We start from the raw sequence: 10318 nt of genomic DNA, 5'->3' as shown, positions 1-10318 counted from the left end.
TAGTTGGGATTACGGAGACATGGCTCCAGGGTGACCAAGGCTGGGAGCTCAACATCCAGGGATATTCTATATTCAGGCGGGATAGACAGAAAGGAAAAGGAGGTGGGGTAGCGTTACTGGTTAGAGAGGAGATTAAAGCAGTGGAAAGGAAGGACATTAGCTTGGAGGAAGTGGAATCGATATGGGTAGAGCTACGAAACACTAAGGGGCAGAAAACGCTAGTGGGAGTTGTGTACAGGCCACCTAACAGCAGTAGGGAGGTTGGGGATGGCATCAAGCAGGAAATTAGAAATGCATGCACTAAAGGCGCAGCAGTTATAATGGGTGACTTCAATCTACATATATATTGGGTGAACCAAACTGGCAGGGGTGCTGAGGAAGAGGATTTCTTGGAATGTTTGAGAGATGGTTTTCTAAACCAACATGTCGAGGAACCAACAAGAGAACAGGCCATTCTAGACTGGGTATTGAGTAATGAGGAAGGGTTAGTTAGCAGTCTTGTTGTGCGAGGCCCCTTGGGCAAGAGTGATCATAATATGGTAGAGGTCTTCATTAGGATGGAGAGTGACAAAGTCGATACAGAAACAAGTGTTCTGAACTTAAAGAAAGGTAACTTTGAGGGTATGAGGCGTGAATTGTCCAAGATAGACTGGCGATTGATGCTGAAAGGGTTGACGGTGGACATGCAATGGAATGCATTTAAAGGTCGCATGGATGAACTGCAACAAGTGTTCATCCCAGTTTGGCAAAAGAACAAACCAGGAAAGGTAGTGCATCCGTGGCTAACAAGGGAAATCAAGGATAGTATTAAAACAAAAGATGAAGCATACAGATTAGCCAGAAAAAGTAGCATACCAGAGGACTGGGAGAAATTCAAGAGTCCAGCAGAGGAGGACAAAGGGCTTAATTAGGAAAGGGAAAATAGATTATGAGGGAAAACTGGCAAGGAACATAAAAACAGACTGCAAAAGCTTTTATAGATATGTCAAGAGAAAAAGATTAGTTAAGGCAAATGTAGGTCCCTTGCAGTCGGAAACAGGTGAATTGATCATAGGGAACAAGGAGATGGCAGACCAATTGAACAAATACATTGGTTCTGTCTTCACTAAGGAAGACATAAACCGTCTGCCGGAAATAGCGGGGGACCGGGGGTCTAAAGAGATGGAGGAACTGAGGGAAATCCAGGTTAGTCGGGAAATGGTGTTAGGTAAATTAAATGGATTAAAGGCAGATAAATCCCCAGGGCCAGATAGGCTGCATCCCAGAGTGCTTAAGGAAGTAGCCTCAGAAATAGTGGATGCATTAGTGATAATTTTTCAAAACTCTTTAGATTCTGGAGTAGTTCCTGAGGACTGGAGGGTAGCTAATGTAACCCCACTTTTTAAAAAGGGAGGGAGAGAGAAAACGGGGAATTATAGGCCAGTTAGCCTAACATCGGTAGTGGGGATAATGCTAGAGTCATTTATTAAAGATGTGATAGCATTACATTTGGAAAGTGGTGAAATCATCGGACAAAGTCAGCATGGATTTACCAAAGGCAAATCATGTCTGACGAATCTTATAGAATTTTTCGAGGATGTAACTAGTAGAGTGGATAAGGGAGAACCAGTCGATGTGTTATATCTGGACTTTCAGAAGGCCTTCGACAAGGTCCCACATAGGAGATTGGTGTACAAACTTAAAGCACACGGTATTGAGGGTTCAGTGTTGAGGTGGATAGAAAATTGGTTGGCGGACAGGAAGCAAAGAGTAGGAATAAACGGGTCCTTTTCGGAATGGCAGGCAGTGACTAGTGGGGTACCGCAAGGCTCAGTGCTGGGACCCCAGTTATTTACAGTGTATATTAATGATTTGGACGAGGGAATTGAATGCAACATCTCTAAGTTTGCGGATGACACGAAGCTGGGTGGCAGTGTTAGCTGCGAGGAGGATGCTAGGAGGCTGCAGAGTGACTTGGATAGATTAGGCGAGTGGGCAAATGCATGGCAGATGCGATATAATGTGGATAAATGTGAGGTTATCCACTTTGACGGCAAGAACAGGAAAGCAGAGTATTACCTGAATGGTGACCGATTGGGAGAAGGGGAGATGCAACGTGACCTGGGTGTCATGGTGCACCAGTCATTGAAAGCAAGCATGCAGGTGCAGCAGGCATTGAAGAAAGCGAATGGTATGTTGGCATTCATAGCAAGAGGATTTGAGTTTAGGAGCAGGGAGGTTCTGCTGCAGTTGTACAGGGCCTTGGTGAGACCGCACCTGGAGTATTGTGTGCAGTTTTGGTCTCCTAACCTGAGGAAAGACGTTCTTGCCTTAGAGGGAGTACAGAGAAGGTTCACCAGATTGATCCCTGGGATGGCGGAAATACATATGAGGAAAGACTAGATAGACTGGGCTTGTACTCGCTGGAATTTAGAAGACTGAGGGGGGATCTTATAGAAACATATAAAATTCTTAAGGGGTTGGAGAGGCTAGATGCGGGAAGATTGTTCCCGATGTTGGGGGAGTCCAGAACCAGAGGTCACAGCTTAAGGATAAGGGGGAAGTCTTTTCGGACCGAGATGAGAAAACATTTCTTCACACAGAGAGTGGTGAGTCTGTGGAATTCTCTGCCACAGAAGGTAGTTGAGGCCAGTTCATTGGCTATATTTAAGAGGGAGTTAGATGTGGCCCTTTTTGTTAAACGGATCAGGGGGTATGGAGAGAAGGCAGGTACAGGCTACTGAGCTGAATGATCAGCCATGATTATATTGAATGGCGGTGCAGGCTCGATGGGCCGAATGGCCTACTCCTGCACCTATTTTATATGTTTCTATGTTTCTATCACACATAACGTTCCCCAAAACACTGATTACACTGTGAGAGGCGGGTTTTGCCGTTGATAGGCAGACGGTTGGACAAAGGCCAGAGATGAGAAGACAGAAGGTGTGTGACAAAATGATTGAGGACTTGCGAATTGTGTCCTGATCTTCAAACAGTCTTCTCCTCAGACGGCCAAAGGTTGTGCAGGTGCACTGAAGGCGCTGGTGAGTTTCACCATCAATGTCTGCCTTCCTCTGGGAAGAGGAGCGCCGGCCAGATCACCCGAGGGTCACCAACGTTACGACCATTTTAAAGGAAGGGGACAAATCCACCCGCGGAAACTATGGAGGGTTCCCCCGCTCTCTAACACAGGGAGGGGTCAGTTACACATTAAACTGCCCTGAATATAGACGGAAGCGTAGAGTAGCGCTTGGGGCTGTGTAAGGCAGGATAATATGTTGGAAACAACTGCAGAGTGGATTCACGAAGATGGTGCCTGGATTTGAGGGTCAGAGCGAAAGGGAGAGGTTGGGCAGGGAAGGATTTATTAATTGGAGCGCAGGAGGCGGAAGTGCATAAGATCAAGAGGTGAATAGACAGGGTGAATGCAGTCTGTTACCAGGAGCAGTGGAATCGAGAACTAGAGGACACAGGTTTGTGGTGAGAGGTGCAAGATTTAATCGGAACCTGAGGAACAACATTTTCACACAGAAGGTCGTGGGTGTCTGGAACAAGCTGCCAGAGGGGGTAAGTGAGGCTGGACAACAACTTGGATTGTTGTTGAAGCCCCGTTTCCTGAACAAAGAGGACACCTCCGAATCACCCCTCCTCCTCTTGCTCCTCCTCTCCCTCACCCCTCCTCTTCCTCTTCTTCACCCCTCCTCCTCTCCCTCATCCTTCTCCTCGCCCTCTCCCTCTCCTCCTCTCCCTTTCACCCTCCTCTCCCTCTCATTCTCTCCCTGCACCTCCTCATCACCCCCCTTTTCCTCTGCACCTCTCCTCCTCCTCCCCTTCTTCCTCTCCTTCACCTCCTCCCCCTCTTCCTCTCCACCTCTCCCTCATCCCTCCCCTTCCCCTCACCCCTCCTCTCCCTCGCTTCTTCCTCTCCTCCTTACCCCATTTTTCTCCCCACCACTCCCTCTCCTCCTCACCCTCACCCCTCCATTTCCCTCTCCCTCATCCCTCCATTTCTCTCTCCTCCTCCGCTCCAGGCCTCTATGGCCGCCTCTCTCCGCAGCCGCCGCCGCTCCTTGTGGAGCCGCTGCCGGTCGGGGTCGGAGCCGCCGAGAGGGTGGAGGAGGGGGATGAGGAGCCGCGGCAATAAACACCTCCACAAGTTCCATGGCATAATTTGGCACAGAATACAGGAAGAACAATGCAATAGTCTTGTCGTGGTTCTATCTGAGCCCCAGCCCACTGTCCCAATGCACATTATAAGCAGATGCCACTGTGCTAAATGTTGCAACACTGAGGGCAATTTACCGAGGCCAATTAACCAACAGACCCGCTTGCCTTTTGGAGGTGGGAGAAACCCGCAGCACCTGCAGGAAACCCACGTGGTCACAGGGAAAACGTGCAAACTCCGCACAGACGGCAACAGAGGTCAGGTTTGAAATCTGGTCTGTGACCCTGTGAGGCAAAGGGTCTCCCTGCAGCTCCATGGCACGTCAAATGTCCCCACCTGCGCAAACTCTCCTGATAAACAACCCTTCCAGACCCGATAGAGTCCTCGTAAATTTTCTTGCACTCTCTCCAGTATGCCAACAACCTCATTGTGTCAAACGCTATCTTTAATATCTTGACGTTTGAAAGAATGAGCAACAAACACATTCTTCACCTCCCTGCCTGTCACCGTTGCATCTTCCATGGCACTGTGTACCTGCACCCCGACATCTCTCCGTTCTATAAAGCTCCCCGTTTATTGTGTATGTCCTGCCCTGGTTTGTCTCAGCAACCTGCATCGGCTCACCTTCACATGCATAAATCCCACCTGCCGTTCCTGAGCCCATTGGCCCAGTTCACAGGGATCCCATTTACTCTCAGGTAACCTTCTTCACTCTCCACAATGTCACCAATTTTTGTTTCATCTGCAAACTGACGAACCGTGCAACCTACATACACACCCAATCGTTTATATAAATAAGGAACAACAGTGGACTCTGTCTCCAGTCTGAAAAACAACCCACTACCAACATCCTCTGTCTGTGACCTTCAGGTAATGTTGTGTTCCATCCGCTAGTTCACCCCGGATTCCATGAGATCCAACCTTCCAGAGCGGCCTCCCACGCGGTGTGTAGAGGTTGCATCTCTCAGAGGGCAGTGAATATCAACCCTCCTCCTTTTGCTCCTCCTCCCCCTCAACCACCCCCTTCCTCTCCTTCATCCCTCCTCCTCTCCCTCTCCACCACTCCCTCTCATCCTCTCCCTCTCCACCACTCCCTCTCATCCTCTCCCTCTCCCTGCAGCACCTCCTCACAAGCCCCCCCCGTCTTCCTCTCCTCCACCTCTCCTCCATACCCCTCCTCTTCCTCTCCTTCACCTCTCCTCCTCCTCCTCACCACTCTTCCTCTCCACCTCTCCCTCATCCCTCTCCTTCCCCTCCTCTGCCTCGACTCCTCTTCTTCACCTCCTCACCCTTCCATTTTGCGCTCCATTTCTCTCTCCTCCTCTCCCTCACCCCTCCATTTCTCTCTCCTCCTCTCCCTCACCCCTCCATTTACGAACCCACACGTCTTTGGGATATGGGAGGAAACCGGAGCACCGGGAGGAAACCCATGCAGTCACAGGGAGAATGTGCAAACTCCACACGAACAGTACCCGAGGTCAGGATGGAAACCCTGGTATCTGGCGCCGTGGGGCAGCGGCTCTACCATCTAGGCCACTGTGCCACCCGAGGGAAAAAGCAAAAAAGGGGGTTATGCCGATAGTTTTAAACTGAGGAGGAAGCGTGCCTGGAGCATGAAGACCAGAAATGCTTGATTGAGCCAAATGGTCTGTTTGTGTTTAGGAAGGAACTGCAAATGCTGCTTTAAACCAAACATAGACACAAATTGCTGGAGTAACTCAGCGGGCAGGCGGCATCTCCGGATGGAAGGAATGGGTGATGTTTTGGGTCGAGACCCCTCTTTAGATGTCTGTTTTGTGTCATTTGCATCCAATGAATAATTCAAACAAACCCACAAAAATATTTCAGAGAACATTAAAATTGTCATTGAAAAGGCTGCAATATCAGAAACAGAATCTGCAGTTTATATTCATAAACTAAATTAAAATATACATTACTGCTGTAATGTAATAGTTGCATTCCTAGCAAACTTGTGTCAATAGAAAAATCACACGATTAAACACTGGAAGGGGCGATTTGGGACCACAGTTTGGGGCTGGCACGAACAGTTACAATGCCCCTGCAGAATTTGCAGAATAAAAGTCTCGCTTTTTCGCACAGTCCTTCTTGTAGAATGTTGTGTGTCATTCATGTATACATGTCGTTAAACTGGAAAGATTACAGAGAAGTTTTACAAAGATGTTGCCAGGACTTGAGGGCCTGAGCAATAGGGAGAGGTTGAACAGGCTCGAACTTTATTCCTTGGAGCGCAGGAGGATGAGGAGTCACCTTATGATGATGTATACGATCCTGAAGTGAATAGCTAGGGTAGAGGCACAGAGTCTTTTACTCAGAGTCGGGGAATCAAGAACCAGAGGACATGGGTTTAAGGTGAGACGGGGTAAAGATTTCACAGGAACATGAGGGGTCACTTTTTTAATACAAAGGGTGGTAGGTACGTGGAACGAGCTGTCTTCCTATTGAGGGAGTGCAGCGCAGGTTCACAAGGTTAATTCCCGGGATGGCGGGACTGTCATATGATGAAGGAATGGAACTGCAGGGCTTGTATTCACTGGGATTTAGAAGGATGAGCGGGGATCTTATAAAGGGATTGGACACGCTAGATGCAGGAAACATGTTCCCGGTTTTGTGGGAGTCCAGAACCAGGGGTCACACACAGTTTAAGAATAAGGGGTCGGCCATTTAGAACTGAGATGACGAAAAACTTTTCACCCAGAGAGTTGTGAATCTGTGGATTCACTGGATATATTGAAGAGTGTTAGATAGAGCTCTAGGGGCTCGTGGAACCAAGGGATATGGGGAGAAGGCGGGAACAGGGCACTGATTGAGAATGATCAGCCATGAACACATTGAATGGCGGTCCTGGCTCGAAGGGCCGAATGGCCTCCTCCTGCAACTATTGTCTATTTATCTATGTATCCCATCTTGTCCCCCTCCCCTCAACCTCTCCTCTTCTGCCTGCCCTCCTTTCTCACCTCTTCCCCCACCCCTCTCTCCTCCCTCCCCGCCTCAGCCCCCCCCTTCCCTTCCCTTCCCCATCCGCTCCGTCCCCTTTCCCTTCGCCTCTCACCCCCCCCTCCTCTTTTTCCCCTTCACTTCTCCTCCCCAAACACCTCCCTCCCTCCCTCCCTCCCCATAACCCGCCCTTCCTCTTTTCCTCCCTCTTCCCTCTCCAGGTTGGTTGGGACCAGGCCGCGTCTCCATGGAGACGGGCCCCGCCGTTGCCCCCCTCTCCCCCATCTCCGGTCGCCATTGTTACTCACCCCCTCTGCTCCGGCGCCCGCCCGCCTGCGCGCCCAACTCACGTCACCAGCCGGCGCCGCTATTCCGCCCCCGAGACGTGACACAAGGTCGCTATTCAACCCGCCCCGGACACGTGACACCAGACCTCATTCAACCGCCCCCGGCACGTGACACCAGATCTACATTCTCCCGCCCCGATACGTGACACATCAGACCCGCATTCCCCGCCCCGATACGTGACACATCAGACCCGCATTCCCCGCCCCGATAAGTGACACCAAACCCCATTTCACTCGCCTCCAACACGTGACACCAGACCACATTCCCTGCGCCCGACACATGACACCAGACCCCCATTCACCCGTCCCCGACACGTGACACCAGACCTCTTTCCCCCGACACGTGACATCAGACCCAATTCACCCGCCCCCGACACGTGACAACAAACCCCATGCAACCGGCCCGACACGTGACACCGGACCCCATTTCACCCACCCCGACACGTGACAGTAGACCCCATTCACCCGCCCCGACACGTGACACCAGATCTCCATTCAACCCGCCCCAACACGTGACACCAGATCTCCATTCAACCCGCCCCCGACACGTGACACTAAATCTCCATTCAACCCGCCCCCGACAGTTGTCTCCGTCCACACCCCGTTTCCCCCCGGCACGTGACAACAGGCTCATCCGTTCACCCACCCACGGCACGTGACAGCAGAGTGACGTTTCTCAGGGCGCTCCCATTGTCCTGCCCTCCGCACGTGACAAGGGCCCCCGTTCCCCCAGTCTCATCCCGGCTTCGAAGATTGGCAACTCTTTGAAGCTTTGGTCATGGGGATGAACATAAGTTGCAGAAGTGAAGTTCCAGGAAGTTATCCACAGTGCCATTCAACAAAACAGTTGTGTTTATTTCTAAATCATTCTGTTCAGTGAAAAGGGATAGACAAACAGCCGTGTTTAAACGTGTTCATTCATTAAAAATTCTCCTGGGAGCCCTTGACTTGGTCACCCTACCTACGCATGGACTGGCAGTGGGAGCTTCACATGTTTCAGTGTCCCATCTGCAAAGACCACAGCACGCACTTTGTCCAACTCATTGGTGAGGCTGCACTCGAGAATATTATGTTCAAAAGGACACAAAGTGCTGGAGTAACTCAGCGGGTCACAAGTGATAGGAGCAGAATTGGGACATTTAGATTTAGAGATACAGCGCAGAAACAGGCCCTTCGGCCCACCGGCTCCGCGCCGCCCAGTGATCCCTGCACATTAACACTATTCTTACACCCACTAGGGACAATTTTTACATTTGCCCAGCCAAATGTAACCTACAAACCCGTACGTCTTTGGAGTGTGGGAGGAAACCGAAGATCTCGGAGAAACCCCACGCAGGGCACTGGGAGAACATACAAACTCCGTACAGTACAGCATCCGTAGTCAGGATCAAACTTGAGTCTCCGGCGCTGCATTCGCTGTAAGGCAGCAACTCTACCGCTGCGCCACCATTCGGCCCATTGTCTCCTCCGCCATTCAATCATGGCTGATCTATCTCTCCCTCCTAACCCCATTCTCCTGCCTTCTCCCCATAACCTCTGATATCCAAAATAATCAAGAATCTATCTATTTCTGCCGCAAAAACATCCACTGATGGCCTCCACAGCCATCTGTGGCAAAGAATTCCACAGACTCACGACCCTCTGGCAAAATGAAAATCCTCCTCATCTCCTTCCCAAAAGAACATTCTTTAATTCTGAGGCTATGACCTCTAGACCTAGACTCTCCCACTGGTGGAAACATCATCTCCATTCTATCCAAGCCTTTCATTATTTAGCATGTTTTGATGAGGTCCCCCCGCATTCTTCTAAACTCCAGCGAGCACGGGCCCAGTCCTGTCAAACGCTCATCAGGCAGCATCTCTGGAGAACACGGATAGGCGATGTTTCAGACTCAATCTGAAATGTCACCTATTGAGGTTCTCCGGTGATGCTGCCTACTCAATTATTCAAATATTCCTTACACCAAGTCAAGCCTGATGCATCAATTAAGTCATACAGTGTGGAAACGGGCCCAACAGCCCAACTTGCCCATCTCAACCAACATGCCCCGTCTATACTAGTCCTACCTGCCCCACATTTGGCCCACGACCCTCTAAACCTTTCCTATCCATGTTCCTGTCCAAGTATCTATTAAACTTTAGATATACAGCGTCAGGGTTCAATCCTGACTACGGGTGCTGTCTGCACAGAGTTTGTACCTTCTCCGTGTGACCACATGGGTTTCCTCCAGGTGATCTGGTTTCCATCCACATTTCAAAGACGTGCAGATTGGTAGGTTAATTGGTTCCGTTACGAATTCTAAAACGTCCCCTGAGTGTGTATGATAGTGTTGATGGTAATGGTCATAGTGTTGATGGTTTGCCACGGACTAGGTGGGCTGAAGGGCCTGTTTCCGAGCTGCACCTCTGAAATGAACTAAACTATATGAAACTAAGTTCATCCAATGGTGCGGATGTCACTGGAGTTTAACAATTCATCTGAACGTCAGCATCTAATTCCCCCAGCACCCCACAGGGATGGTCACCCTTGGTAAACGTGAATTTTCGTGAACAGTCTGTGACCCATAGCGCTGTGGCCATAGTGCTATATTTAAACTCCACAACGCTGTGCCCATAGTATACTGCCCAACCTGCTGAATGCCGAAAATGTTTTCTGTTTGCCATGGACTAGGTGGGCTGAAGGGCCTGTTTCCGAGCTGCACCTCTGAAATAAACTAAACTATACGAAACTAAGTTCATCCAATGGTGCGGATGTCACTGGAGTTTAACAATTCATCTGAACGTCAGCATCTAATTCCCCCAGCACCCCACAGGGATGGTCACCCTTGGTAAACGTGAATTTTCGTGAACAGTCTGTTACCCATAGCGCTGTG

Source organism: Rhinoraja longicauda, chromosome 19 (assembly GCF_053455715.1).
Source record: "Rhinoraja longicauda isolate Sanriku21f chromosome 19, sRhiLon1.1, whole genome shotgun sequence".
In the NCBI taxonomy this organism is placed as follows: Eukaryota; Metazoa; Chordata; class Chondrichthyes; order Rajiformes; family Arhynchobatidae; genus Rhinoraja; species Rhinoraja longicauda.
This window is presented reverse-complemented; position numbering follows the sequence as displayed.